Raw genomic sequence first — 9,839 nt, 5'->3', positions numbered from 1 at the left:
AATGCTGTTTTGGCAGCGGTGGGATTCGAACCCACGCCTCCGAAGAGACTGGAGCCTTAATCCAGCGCCTTAGACCGCTCGGCCACGCTACCTTATGAGAACGCATTCCGTGGGCCATTTTCGGCAACTTTTTCTTTAAACGTCTCTTTTTTCAAAGAACACTTAAGGTGTCTGGCCCTCTTTAAAAATCGCTGCTCATAATCAGGCTCTGAAGCCTGCGAGTTTGGTCAAGGAAAGCAAAAGCGGCAGGGTTTGGAAGAGACTGTGAGCAAGCAGTGTCACTTCTCCAGCCTTTTTGCTTTGGCATAGCAGCCACAAGTGCCTTCTAAAATGCTGTCTTGGCAGCGGTGGGATTCGAACCCACGCCTCCGAAGAGACTGCGGTGGGATTCGAACCCACGCCTCCGAAGAGACTGGAGCCTAAATCCAGCGCCTTAGACCCCTCGGCCACGCTACCCTTTCGTGAGCTGTCTCTTGCCCATATTTTTATTCATAAATAATGAAAACTTTGGGTGGAGAGCTTCATCGTCAGGCTCTGAAGCCCATCGAGTTCGGCCAAGGAAAGCAAAAGCGGCAGGGTTTGGAAGAGACCGGTGTCACTTCTCCAGTCTTTTCGCTTTGGCATAGCAGCCACAAGTGCCTTCTAAAATGCTGTTTTGGCAGCGGTGGGATTCGAACCCACGCCTCCGAAGAGACTGGAGCCTTAATCCAGCGCCTTAGACCGCTCGGCCACGCTACCTTATGAGAACGCATTCCGTGGGCCATTTTCGGCAACTTTTTCTTTAAACGTCTCTTTTTTCAAAGAACACTTAAGGTGTCTGGCCCTCTTTAAAAATCGCTGCTCATAATCAGGCTCTGAAGCCTGCGAGTTTGGTCAAGGAAAGCAAAAGCGGCAGGGTTTGGAAGAGACTGTGAGCAAGCAGTGTCACTTCTCCAGCCTTTTTGCTTTGGCATAGCAGCCACAAGTGCCTTCTAAAATGCTGTCTTGGCAGCGGTGGGATTCGAACCCACGCCTCCGAAGAGACTGGAGCCTAAATCCAGCGCCTTAGACCCCTCGGCCACGCTACCCTTTCGTGAGCTGTCTCTTGCCCATATTTTTATTCATAAATAATGAAAACTTTGGGTGGAGAGCTTCATCGTCAGGCTCTGAAGCCCATCGAGTTCGGCCAAGGAAAGCAAAAGCGGCAGGGTTTGGAAGAGACCGGTGTCACTTCTCCAGTCTTTTCGCTTTGGCATAGCAGCCACAAGTGCCTTCTAAAATGCTGTTTTGGCAGCGGTGGGATTCGAACCCACGCCTCCGAAGAGACTGGAGCCTTAATCCAGCGCCTTAGACCGCTCGGCCACGCTACCTTATGAGAACGCATTCCGTGGGCCATTTTCGGCAACTTTTTCTTTAAACGTCTCTTTTTTCAAAGAACACTTAAGGTGTCTGGCCCTCTTTAAAAATCGCTGCTCATAATCAGGCTCTGAAGCCTGCGAGTTTGGTCAAGGAAAGCAAAAGCGGCAGGGTTTGGAAGAGACTGTGAGCAAGCAGTGTCACTTCTCCAGCCTTTTTGCTTTGGCATAGCAGCCACAAGTGCCTTCTAAAATGCTGTCTTGGCAGCGGTGGGATTCGAACCCACGCCTCCGAAGAGACTGGAGCCTAAATCCAGCGCCTTAGACCCCTCGGCCACGCTACCCTTTCGTGAGCTGTCTCTTGCCCATATTTTTATTCATAAATAATGAAAACTTTGGGTGGAGAGCTTCATCGTCAGGCTCTGAAGCCCATCGAGTTCGGCCAAGGAAAGCAAAAGCGACAGGGTTTGGAAGAGACCGGTGTCACTTCTCCAGTCTTTTCGCTTTGGCATAGCAGCCACAAGTGCCTTCTAAAATGCTGTTTTGGCAGCGGTGGGATTCGAACCCACGCCTCCGAAGAGACTGGAGCCTTAATCCAGCGCCTTAGACCGCTCGGCCACGCTACCTTATGAGAACGCATTCCGTGGGCCATTTTCGGCAACTTTTTCTTTAAACGTCTCTTTTTTCAAAGAACACTTAAGGTGTCTGGCCCTCTTTAAAAATCGCTGCTCATAATCAGGCTCTGAAGCCTGCGAGTTTGGTCAAGGAAAGCAAAAGCGGCAGGGTTTGGAAGAGACTGTGAGCAAGCAGTGTCACTTCTCCAGCCTTTTTGCTTTGGCATAGCAGCCACAAGTGCCTTCTAAAATGCTGTCTTGGCAGCGGTGGGATTCGAACCCACGCCTCCGAAGAGACTGGAGCCTAAATCCAGCGCCTTAGACCCCTCGGCCACGCTACCCTTTCGTGAGCTGTCTCTTGCCCATATTTTTATTCATAAATAATGAAAACTTTGGGTGGAGAGCTTCATCGTCAGGCTCTGAAGCCCATCGAGTTCGGCCAAGGAAAGCAAAAGCGGCAGGGTTTGGAAGAGACCGGTGTCACTTCTCAAGTCTTTTCGCTTTGGCATAGCAGCCACAAGTGCCTTCTAAAATGCTGTCTTGGCAGCGGTGGGATTCGAACCCACGCCTCCGAAGAGACTGGAGCCTTAATCCAGCGCCTTAGACCGCTCGGCCACGCTACCTTATGAGAAACCATTCCGTGGGCCATTTTCGGCAACTTTTTCTTTAAACGTCTCTTTTTTCAAAGAACACTTAAGGTGTCTGGCCCTCTTTAAAAATCGCTGCTCATAATCAGGCTCTGAAGCCTGCGAGTTTGGTCAAGGAAAGCAAAAGCGGCAGGGTTTGGAAGAGACTGTGAGCAAGCAGTGTCACTTCTCCATTCTTTTCGCTTTGGCATAGCAGCCACAAGTGCCTTCTAAAATGCTGTCTTGGCAGCGGTGGGATTCGAACCCACGCCTCCGAAGAGACTGGAGCCTTAATCCAGCGCCTTAGACCGCTCGGCCACGCTACCTTATGAGAAAGCATTCCGTGGGCCATTTTCGGCAACTTTTTCTTTAAACGTCTCTTTTTTCAAAGAACACTTAAGGTGTCTGGCCCTCTTTAAAAATCGCTGCTCATAATCAGGCCATAATCAGGCCTGCGAGTTTGGTCAAGGAAAGCAAAAGCGGCAGGGTTTGGAAGAGACTGTGAGCAAGCAGTGTCACTTCTCCAGCCTTTTTGCTTTGGCATAGCAGCCACAAGTGCCTTCTAAAATGCTGTCTTGGCAGCGGTGGGATTCGAACCCACACCTCCGAAGAGACTGGAGCCTAAATCCAGCGCCTTAGACCCCTCGGCCACGCTACCCTTTCGTGAGCTGTCTCTTGCCCATATTTTTATTCATAAATAATGAAAACTTTGGGTGGAGAGCTTCATCGTCAGGCTCTGAAGCCCATCGAGTTCGGCCAAGGAAAGCAAAAGCGGCAGGGTTTGGAAGAGACCGGTGTCACTTCTCCAGTCTTTTCGCTTTGGCATAGCAGCCACAAGTGCCTTCTAAAATGCTGTTTTGGCAGCGGTGGGATTCGAACCCACGCCTCCGAAGAGACTGGAGCCTTAATCCAGCGCCTTAGACCGCTCGGCCACGCTACCTTATGAGAACGCATTCCGTGGGCCATTTTCGGCAACTTTTTCTTTAAACGTCTCTTTTTTCAAAGAACACTTAAGGTGTCTGGCCCTCTTTAAAAATCGCTGCTCATAATCAGGCTCTGAAGCCTGCGAGTTTGGTCAAGGAAAGCAAAAGCGGCAGGGTTTGGAAGAGACTGTGAGCAAGCAGTGTCACTTCTCCAGCCTTTTTGCTTTGGCATAGCAGCCACAAGTGCCTTCTAAAATGCTGTCTTGGCAGCGGTGGGATTCGAACCCACGCCTCCGAAGAGACTGGAGCCTAAATCCAGCGCCTTAGACCCCTCGGCCACGCTACCCTTTCGTGAGCTGTCTCTTGCCCATATTTTTATTCATAAATAATGAAAACTTTGGGTGGAGAGCTTCATCGTCAGGCTCTGAAGCCCATCGAGTTCGGCCAAGGAAAGCAAAAGCGGCAGGGTTTGGAAGAGACCGGTGTCACTTCTCCAGTCTTTTCGCTTTGGCATAGCAGCCACAAGTGCCTTCTAAAATGCTGTTTTGGCAGCGGTGGGATTCGAACCCACGCCTCCGAAGAGACTGGAGCCTAAATCCAGCGCCTTAGACCCCTCGGCCACGCTACCCTTTCGTGAGCTGTCTCTTGCCCATATTTTTATTCATAAATAATGAAAACTTTGGGTGGAGAGCTTCATCGTCAGGCTCTGAAGCCCATCGAGTTCGGCCAAGGAAAGCAAAAGCGGCAGGGTTTGGAAGAGACCGGTGTCACTTCTCAAGTCTTTTCGCTTTGGCATAGCAGCCACAAGTGCCTTCTAAAATGCTGTCTTGGCAGCGGTGGGATTCGAACCCACGCCTCCGAAGAGACTGGAGCCTTAATCCAGCGCCTTAGACCGCTCGGCCACGCTACCTTATGAGAAAGCATTCCGTGGGCCATTTTCGGCAACTTTTTCTTTAAACGTCTCTTTTTTCAAAGAACACTTAAGGTGTCTGGCCCTCTTTAAAAATCGCTGCTCATAATCAGGCTCTGAAGCCTGCGAGTTTGGTCAAGGAAAGCAAAAGCGGCAGGGTTTGGAAGAGACTGTGAGCAAGCAGTGTCACTTCTCCAGCCTTTTTGCTTTGGCATAGCAGCCACAAGTGCCTTCTAAAATGCTGTCTTGGCAGCGGTGGTATTCGAACCCACGCCTCCGAAGAGACTGGAGCCTAAATCCAGCGCCTTAGACCCCTCGGCCACGCTACCCTTTCGTGAGCTGTCTCTTGCCCATATTTTTATTCATAAATAATGAAAACTTTGGGTGGAGAGCTTCATCGTCAGGCTCTGAAGCCCATCGAGTTCGGCCAAGGAAAGCAAAAGCGGCAGGGTTTGGAAGAGACCGGTGTCACTTCTCAAGTCTTTTCGCTTTGGCATAGCAGCCACAAGTGCCTTCTAAAATGCTGTCTTGGCAGCGGTGGGATTCGAACCCACGCCTCCGAAGAGACTGGAGCCTTAATCCAGCGCCTTAGACCGCTCGGCCACGCTACCTTATGATGAACCATTCCGTGGGCCATTTTCGGCAACTTTTTCTTTAATCGTCTGTTTTTTCAAAGAACACTTAAGGTGTCTGGCCCTCTTTAAAAATCGCTGCTCATAATCAGGCTCTGAAGCCTGCGAGTTTGGTCAAGGAAAGCAAAAGCGGCAGGGTTTGGAAGAGACTGTGAGCAAGCAGTGTCACTTCTCCAGCCTTTTTGCTTTGGCATAGCAGCCACAAGTGCCTTCTAAAATGCTGTCTTGGCAGCGGTGGGATTCGAACCCACGCCTCCGAAGAGACTGGAGCCTAAATCCAGCGCCTTAGACCCCTCGGCCACGCTACCCTTTCGTGAGCTGTCTCTTGCCCATATTTTTATTCATAAATAATGAAAACTTTGGGTGGAGAGCTTCATCGTCAGGCTCTGAAGCCCATCGAGTTCGGCCAAGGAAAGCAAAAGCGGCAGGGTTTGGAAGAGACCGGTTTCACTTCTCAAGTCTTTTCGCTTTGGCATAGCAGCCACAAGTGCCTTCTAAAATGCTGTCTTGGCAGCGGTGGGATTCGAACCCACGCCTCCGAAGAGACTGGAGCCTAAATCCAGCGCCTTAGACCCCTCGGCCACGCTACCCTTTCGTGAGCTGTCTCTTGCCCATATTTTTATTCATAAATAATGAAAACTTTGGGTGGAGAGCTTCATCGTCAGGCTCTGAAGCCCATCGAGTTCGGCCAAGGAAAGCAAAAGCGGCAGGGTTTGGAAGAGACCGGTTTCACTTCTCAAGTCTTTTCGCTTTGGCATAGCAGCCACAAGTGCCTTCTAAAATGCTGTCTTGGCAGCGGTGGGATTCGAACCCACGCCTCCGAAGAGACTGGAGCCTTAATCCAGCGCCTTAGACCGCTCGGCCACGCTACCTTATGAGAAACCATTCCGTGGGCCATTTTCGGCAACTTTTTCTTTAAACGTCTCTTTTTTCAAAGAACACTTAAGGTGTCTGGCCCTCTTTAAAAATCGCTGCTCATAATCAGGCTCTGAAGCCTGCGAGTTTGGTCAAGGAAAGCAAAAGCGGCAGGGTTTGGAAGAGACTGTGAGCAAGCAGTGTCACTTCTCCAGTCTTTTCGCTTTGGCATAGCAGCCACAAGTGCCTTCTAAAATGCTGTCTTGGCAGCGGTGGGATTCGAACCCACGCCTCCGAAGAGACTGGAGCCTTAATCCAGCGCCTTAGACCGCTCGGCCACGCTACCTTATGAGAAAGCATTCCGTGGGCCATTTTCGGCAACTTTTTCTTTAAACGTCTCTTTTTTCAAAGAACACTTAAGGTGTCTGGCCCTCTTTAAAAATCGCTGCTCATAATCAGGCCATAATCAGGCCTGCGAGTTTGGTCAAGGAAAGCAAAAGCGGCAGGGTTTGGAAGAGACTGTGAGCAAGCAGTGTCACTTCTCCAGCCTTTTTGCTTTGGCATAGCAGCCACAAGTGCCTTCTAAAATGCTGTCTTGGCAGCGGTGGGATTCGAACCCACGCCTCCGAAGAGACTGGAGCCTAAATCCAGCGCCTTAGACCCCTCGGCCACGCTACCCTTTCGTGAGCTGTCTCTTGCCCATATTTTTATTCATAAATAATGAAAACTTTGGGTGGAGAGCTTCATCGTCAGGCTCTGAAGCCCATCGAGTTCGGCCAAGGAAAGCAAAAGCGGCAGGGTTTGGAAGAGACCGGTGTCACTTCTCCAGTCTTTTCGCTTTGGCATAGCAGCCACAAGTGCCTTCTAAAATGCTGTTTTGGCAGCGGTGGGATTCGAACCCACGCCTCCGAAGAGACTGGAGCCTTAATCCAGCGCCTTAGACCGCTCGGCCACGCTACCTTATGAGAACGCATTCCGTGGGCCATTTTCGGCAACTTTTTCTTTAAACGTCTCTTTTTTCAAAGAACACTTAAGGTGTCTGGCCCTCTTTAAAAATCGCTGCTCATAATCAGGCCATAATCAGGCCTGCGAGTTTGGTCAAGGAAAGCAAAAGCGGCAGGGTTTGGAAGAGACTGTGAGCAAGCAGTGTCACTTCTCCAGCCTTTTTGCTTTGGCATAGCAGCCACAAGTGCCTTCTAAAATGCTGTCTTGGCAGCGGTGGGATTCGAACCCACGCCTCCGAAGAGACTGGAGCCTAAATCCAGCGCCTTAGACCCCTCGGCCACGCTACCCTTTCGTGAGCTGTCTCTTGCCCATATTTTTATTCATAAATAATGAAAACTTTGGGTGGAGAGCTTCATCGTCAGGCTCTGAAGCCCATCGAGTTCGGCCAAGGAAAGCAAAAGCGGCAGGGTTTGGAAGAGACCGGTGTCACTTCTCCAGTCTTTTCGCTTTGGCATAGCAGCCACAAGTGCCTTCTAAAATGCTGTCTTGGCAGCGGTGGGATTCGAACCCACGCCTCCGAAGAGACTGGAGCCTTAATCCAGCGCCTTAGACCGCTCGGCCACGCTACCTTATGAGAAACCATTCCGTGGGCCATTTTCGGCAACTTTTTCTTTAAACGTCTCTTTTTTCAAAGAACACTTAAGGTGTCTGGCCCTCTTTAAAAATCGCTGCTCATAATCAGGCCATAATCAGGCCTGCGAGTTTGGTCAAGGAAAGCAAAAGCGGCAGGGTTTGGAAGAGACTGTGAGCAAGCAGTGTCACTTCTCCAGCCTTTTTGCTTTGGCATAGCAGCCACAAGTGCCTTCTAAAATGCTGTCTTGGCAGCGGTGGGATTCGAACCCACGCCTCCGAAGAGACTGGAGCCTAAATCCAGCGCCTTAGACCCCTCGGCCACGCTACCCTTTCGTGAGCTGTCTCTTGCCCATATTTTTATTCATAAATAATGAAAACTTTGGGTGGAGAGCTTCATCGTCAGGCTCTGAAGCCCATCGAGTTCGGCCAAGGAAAGCAAAAGCGGCAGGGTTTGGAAGAGACCGGTGTCACTTCTCCAGTCTTTTCGCTTTGGCATAGCAGCCACAAGTGCCTTCTAAAATGCTGTTTTGGCAGCGGTGGGATTCGAACCCACGCCTCCGAAGAGACTGGAGCCTTAATCCAGCGCCTTAGACCGCTCGGCCACGCTACCTTATGAGAAAGCATTCCGTGGGCCATTTTCGGCAACTTTTTCTTTAAACGTCTCTTTTTTCAAAGAACACTTAAGGTGTCTGGCCCTCTTTAAAAATCGCTGCTCATAATCAGGCTCTGAAGCCTGCGAGTTTGGTCAAGGAAAGCAAAAGCGGCAGGGTTTGGAAGAGACTGTGAGCAAGCAGTGTCACTTCTCCAGCCTTTTTGCTTTGGCATAGCAGCCACAAGTGCCTTCTAAAATGCTGTCTTGGCAGCGGTGGGATTCGAACCCACGCCTCCGAAGAGACTGGAGCCTAAATCCAGCGCCTTAGACCCCTCGGCCACGCTACCCTTTCGTGAGCTGTCTCTTGCCCATATTTTTATTCATAAATAATGAAAACTTTGGGTGGAGAGCTTCATCGTCAGGCTCTGAAGCCCATCGAGTTCGGCCAAGGAAAGCAAAAGCGGCAGGGTTTGGAAGAGACCGGTGTCACTTCTCCAGTCTTTTCGCTTTGGCATAGCAGCCACAAGTGCCTTCTAAAATGCTGTTTTGGCAGCGGTGGGATTCGAACCCACGCCTCCGAAGAGACTGGAGCCTTAATCCAGCGCCTTAGACCGCTCGGCCACGCTACCTTATGAGAACGCATTCCGTGGGCCATTTTCGGCAACTTTTTCTTTAAACGTCTCTTTTTTCAAAGAACACTTAAGGTGTCTGGCCCTCTTTAAAAATCGCTGCTCATAATCAGGCTCTGAAGCCTGCGAGTTTGGTCAAGGAAAGCAAAAGCGGCAGGGTTTGGAAGAGACTGTGAGCAAGCAGTGTCACTTCTCCAGCCTTTTTGCTTTGGCATAGCAGCCACAAGTGCCTTCTAAAATACTGTCTTGGCAGCGGTGGGATTCGAACCCACGCCTCCGAAGAGACTGGAGCCTAAATCCAGCGCCTTAGACCCCTCGGCCACGCTACCCTTTCGTGAGCTGTCTCTTGCCCATATTTTTATTCATAAATAATGAAAACTTTGGGTGGAGAGCTTCATCGTCAGGCTCTGAAGCCCATCGAGTTCGGCCAAGGAAAGCAAAAGCGGCAGGGTTTGGAAGAGACCGGTTTCACTTCTCCAGTCTTTTCGCTTTGGCATAGCAGCCACAAGTGCCTTCTAAAATGCTGTCTTGGCAGCGGTGGGATTCGAACCCACGCCTCCGAAGAGACTGGAGCCTTAATCCAGCGCCTTAGACCGCTCGGCCACGCTACCTTATGAGAAACCATTCCGTGGGCCATTTTCGGCAACTTTTTCTTTAAACGTCTCTTTTTTCAAAGAACACTTAAGGTGTCTGGCCCTCTTTAAAAATCGCTGCTCATAATCAGGCTCTGAAGCCTGCGAGTTTGGTCAAGGAAAGCAAAAGCGGCAGGGTTTGGAAGAGACTGTGAGCAAGCAGTGTCACTTCTCCAGTCTTTTCGCTTTGGCATAGCAGCCACAAGTGCCTTCTAAAATGCTGTCTTGGCAGCGGTGGGATTCGAACCCACGCCTCCGAAGAGACTGGAGCCTTAATCCAGCGCCTTAGACCGCTCGGCCACGCTACCTTATGAGAAAGCATTCCGTGGGCCATTTTCGGCAACTTTTTCTTTAAACGTCTCTTTTTTCAAAGAACACTTAAGGTGTCTGGCCCTCTTTAAAAATCGCTGCTCATAATCAGGCCATAATCAGGCCTGCGAGTTTGGTCAAGGAAAGCAAAAGCGGCAGGGTTTGGAAGAGACTGTGAGCAAGCAGTGTCACTTCTCCAGCCTTT

At 50.4% G+C, this 9,839-nt stretch overlaps 32 non-coding genes across 32 annotated transcripts; all 32 read right to left on the bottom strand.

Annotated features, from left to right (window-relative positions):
• Nucleotides 1–10: 10 nt before the first annotated feature.
• Nucleotides 11–92, bottom strand: trnal-aag (transfer RNA leucine (anticodon AAG)). Its single transcript has one exon. It is a non-coding gene; the product is annotated as a tRNA-Leu (tRNA).
• Nucleotides 93–374: 282 nt separating this feature from the next.
• trnal-uag (transfer RNA leucine (anticodon UAG)) lies at nt 375–456 on the bottom strand. Its single transcript has one exon. It is a non-coding gene; the product is annotated as a tRNA-Leu (tRNA).
• Nucleotides 457–656: 200 nt separating this feature from the next.
• trnal-aag (transfer RNA leucine (anticodon AAG)) lies at nt 657–738 on the bottom strand. Its single transcript has one exon. It is a non-coding gene; the product is annotated as a tRNA-Leu (tRNA).
• Nucleotides 739–985: 247 nt separating this feature from the next.
• Nucleotides 986–1,067, bottom strand: trnal-uag (transfer RNA leucine (anticodon UAG)). Its single transcript has one exon. It is a non-coding gene; the product is annotated as a tRNA-Leu (tRNA).
• A 200-nt stretch (nt 1,068–1,267) lies between these two features.
• Nucleotides 1,268–1,349, bottom strand: trnal-aag (transfer RNA leucine (anticodon AAG)). Its single transcript has one exon. It is a non-coding gene; the product is annotated as a tRNA-Leu (tRNA).
• Nucleotides 1,350–1,596: 247 nt separating this feature from the next.
• Nucleotides 1,597–1,678, bottom strand: trnal-uag (transfer RNA leucine (anticodon UAG)). The gene has a single exon. It is a non-coding gene; the product is annotated as a tRNA-Leu (tRNA).
• A 200-nt stretch (nt 1,679–1,878) lies between these two features.
• trnal-aag (transfer RNA leucine (anticodon AAG)) lies at nt 1,879–1,960 on the bottom strand. The gene has a single exon. It is a non-coding gene; the product is annotated as a tRNA-Leu (tRNA).
• A 247-nt stretch (nt 1,961–2,207) lies between these two features.
• Nucleotides 2,208–2,289, bottom strand: trnal-uag (transfer RNA leucine (anticodon UAG)). Its single transcript has one exon. It is a non-coding gene; the product is annotated as a tRNA-Leu (tRNA).
• A 200-nt stretch (nt 2,290–2,489) lies between these two features.
• Nucleotides 2,490–2,571, bottom strand: trnal-aag (transfer RNA leucine (anticodon AAG)). The gene has a single exon. It is a non-coding gene; the product is annotated as a tRNA-Leu (tRNA).
• Nucleotides 2,572–2,818: 247 nt separating this feature from the next.
• trnal-aag (transfer RNA leucine (anticodon AAG)) lies at nt 2,819–2,900 on the bottom strand. Its single transcript has one exon. It is a non-coding gene; the product is annotated as a tRNA-Leu (tRNA).
• Nucleotides 2,901–3,150: 250 nt separating this feature from the next.
• Nucleotides 3,151–3,232, bottom strand: trnal-uag (transfer RNA leucine (anticodon UAG)). The gene has a single exon. It is a non-coding gene; the product is annotated as a tRNA-Leu (tRNA).
• Nucleotides 3,233–3,432: 200 nt separating this feature from the next.
• Nucleotides 3,433–3,514, bottom strand: trnal-aag (transfer RNA leucine (anticodon AAG)). The gene has a single exon. It is a non-coding gene; the product is annotated as a tRNA-Leu (tRNA).
• Nucleotides 3,515–3,761: 247 nt separating this feature from the next.
• trnal-uag (transfer RNA leucine (anticodon UAG)) lies at nt 3,762–3,843 on the bottom strand. Its single transcript has one exon. It is a non-coding gene; the product is annotated as a tRNA-Leu (tRNA).
• A 200-nt stretch (nt 3,844–4,043) lies between these two features.
• Nucleotides 4,044–4,125, bottom strand: trnal-uag (transfer RNA leucine (anticodon UAG)). The gene has a single exon. It is a non-coding gene; the product is annotated as a tRNA-Leu (tRNA).
• Nucleotides 4,126–4,325: 200 nt separating this feature from the next.
• On the bottom strand, nt 4,326–4,407 carry trnal-aag (transfer RNA leucine (anticodon AAG)). The gene has a single exon. It is a non-coding gene; the product is annotated as a tRNA-Leu (tRNA).
• A 247-nt stretch (nt 4,408–4,654) lies between these two features.
• Nucleotides 4,655–4,736, bottom strand: trnal-uag (transfer RNA leucine (anticodon UAG)). Its single transcript has one exon. It is a non-coding gene; the product is annotated as a tRNA-Leu (tRNA).
• Nucleotides 4,737–4,936: 200 nt separating this feature from the next.
• trnal-aag (transfer RNA leucine (anticodon AAG)) lies at nt 4,937–5,018 on the bottom strand. Its single transcript has one exon. It is a non-coding gene; the product is annotated as a tRNA-Leu (tRNA).
• Nucleotides 5,019–5,265: 247 nt separating this feature from the next.
• On the bottom strand, nt 5,266–5,347 carry trnal-uag (transfer RNA leucine (anticodon UAG)). The gene has a single exon. It is a non-coding gene; the product is annotated as a tRNA-Leu (tRNA).
• A 200-nt stretch (nt 5,348–5,547) lies between these two features.
• Nucleotides 5,548–5,629, bottom strand: trnal-uag (transfer RNA leucine (anticodon UAG)). Its single transcript has one exon. It is a non-coding gene; the product is annotated as a tRNA-Leu (tRNA).
• A 200-nt stretch (nt 5,630–5,829) lies between these two features.
• Nucleotides 5,830–5,911, bottom strand: trnal-aag (transfer RNA leucine (anticodon AAG)). The gene has a single exon. It is a non-coding gene; the product is annotated as a tRNA-Leu (tRNA).
• Nucleotides 5,912–6,158: 247 nt separating this feature from the next.
• On the bottom strand, nt 6,159–6,240 carry trnal-aag (transfer RNA leucine (anticodon AAG)). Its single transcript has one exon. It is a non-coding gene; the product is annotated as a tRNA-Leu (tRNA).
• Nucleotides 6,241–6,490: 250 nt separating this feature from the next.
• trnal-uag (transfer RNA leucine (anticodon UAG)) lies at nt 6,491–6,572 on the bottom strand. Its single transcript has one exon. It is a non-coding gene; the product is annotated as a tRNA-Leu (tRNA).
• A 200-nt stretch (nt 6,573–6,772) lies between these two features.
• trnal-aag (transfer RNA leucine (anticodon AAG)) lies at nt 6,773–6,854 on the bottom strand. Its single transcript has one exon. It is a non-coding gene; the product is annotated as a tRNA-Leu (tRNA).
• Nucleotides 6,855–7,104: 250 nt separating this feature from the next.
• Nucleotides 7,105–7,186, bottom strand: trnal-uag (transfer RNA leucine (anticodon UAG)). Its single transcript has one exon. It is a non-coding gene; the product is annotated as a tRNA-Leu (tRNA).
• Nucleotides 7,187–7,386: 200 nt separating this feature from the next.
• On the bottom strand, nt 7,387–7,468 carry trnal-aag (transfer RNA leucine (anticodon AAG)). The gene has a single exon. It is a non-coding gene; the product is annotated as a tRNA-Leu (tRNA).
• A 250-nt stretch (nt 7,469–7,718) lies between these two features.
• On the bottom strand, nt 7,719–7,800 carry trnal-uag (transfer RNA leucine (anticodon UAG)). The gene has a single exon. It is a non-coding gene; the product is annotated as a tRNA-Leu (tRNA).
• Nucleotides 7,801–8,000: 200 nt separating this feature from the next.
• On the bottom strand, nt 8,001–8,082 carry trnal-aag (transfer RNA leucine (anticodon AAG)). The gene has a single exon. It is a non-coding gene; the product is annotated as a tRNA-Leu (tRNA).
• Nucleotides 8,083–8,329: 247 nt separating this feature from the next.
• On the bottom strand, nt 8,330–8,411 carry trnal-uag (transfer RNA leucine (anticodon UAG)). The gene has a single exon. It is a non-coding gene; the product is annotated as a tRNA-Leu (tRNA).
• A 200-nt stretch (nt 8,412–8,611) lies between these two features.
• trnal-aag (transfer RNA leucine (anticodon AAG)) lies at nt 8,612–8,693 on the bottom strand. Its single transcript has one exon. It is a non-coding gene; the product is annotated as a tRNA-Leu (tRNA).
• A 247-nt stretch (nt 8,694–8,940) lies between these two features.
• trnal-uag (transfer RNA leucine (anticodon UAG)) lies at nt 8,941–9,022 on the bottom strand. Its single transcript has one exon. It is a non-coding gene; the product is annotated as a tRNA-Leu (tRNA).
• A 200-nt stretch (nt 9,023–9,222) lies between these two features.
• On the bottom strand, nt 9,223–9,304 carry trnal-aag (transfer RNA leucine (anticodon AAG)). The gene has a single exon. It is a non-coding gene; the product is annotated as a tRNA-Leu (tRNA).
• Nucleotides 9,305–9,551: 247 nt separating this feature from the next.
• On the bottom strand, nt 9,552–9,633 carry trnal-aag (transfer RNA leucine (anticodon AAG)). Its single transcript has one exon. It is a non-coding gene; the product is annotated as a tRNA-Leu (tRNA).
• Nucleotides 9,634–9,839: the final 206 nt, after the last annotated feature.

The sequence above is a fragment of the Pimephales promelas genome, chromosome 17 (genome assembly GCF_988280905.1).
Source record: "Pimephales promelas chromosome 17, fPimPro1.hap1.1, whole genome shotgun sequence".
NCBI lineage: Eukaryota > Metazoa > Chordata > Actinopteri > Cypriniformes > Leuciscidae > Pimephales > Pimephales promelas.
This window is presented reverse-complemented; position numbering and strand designations above follow the sequence as displayed.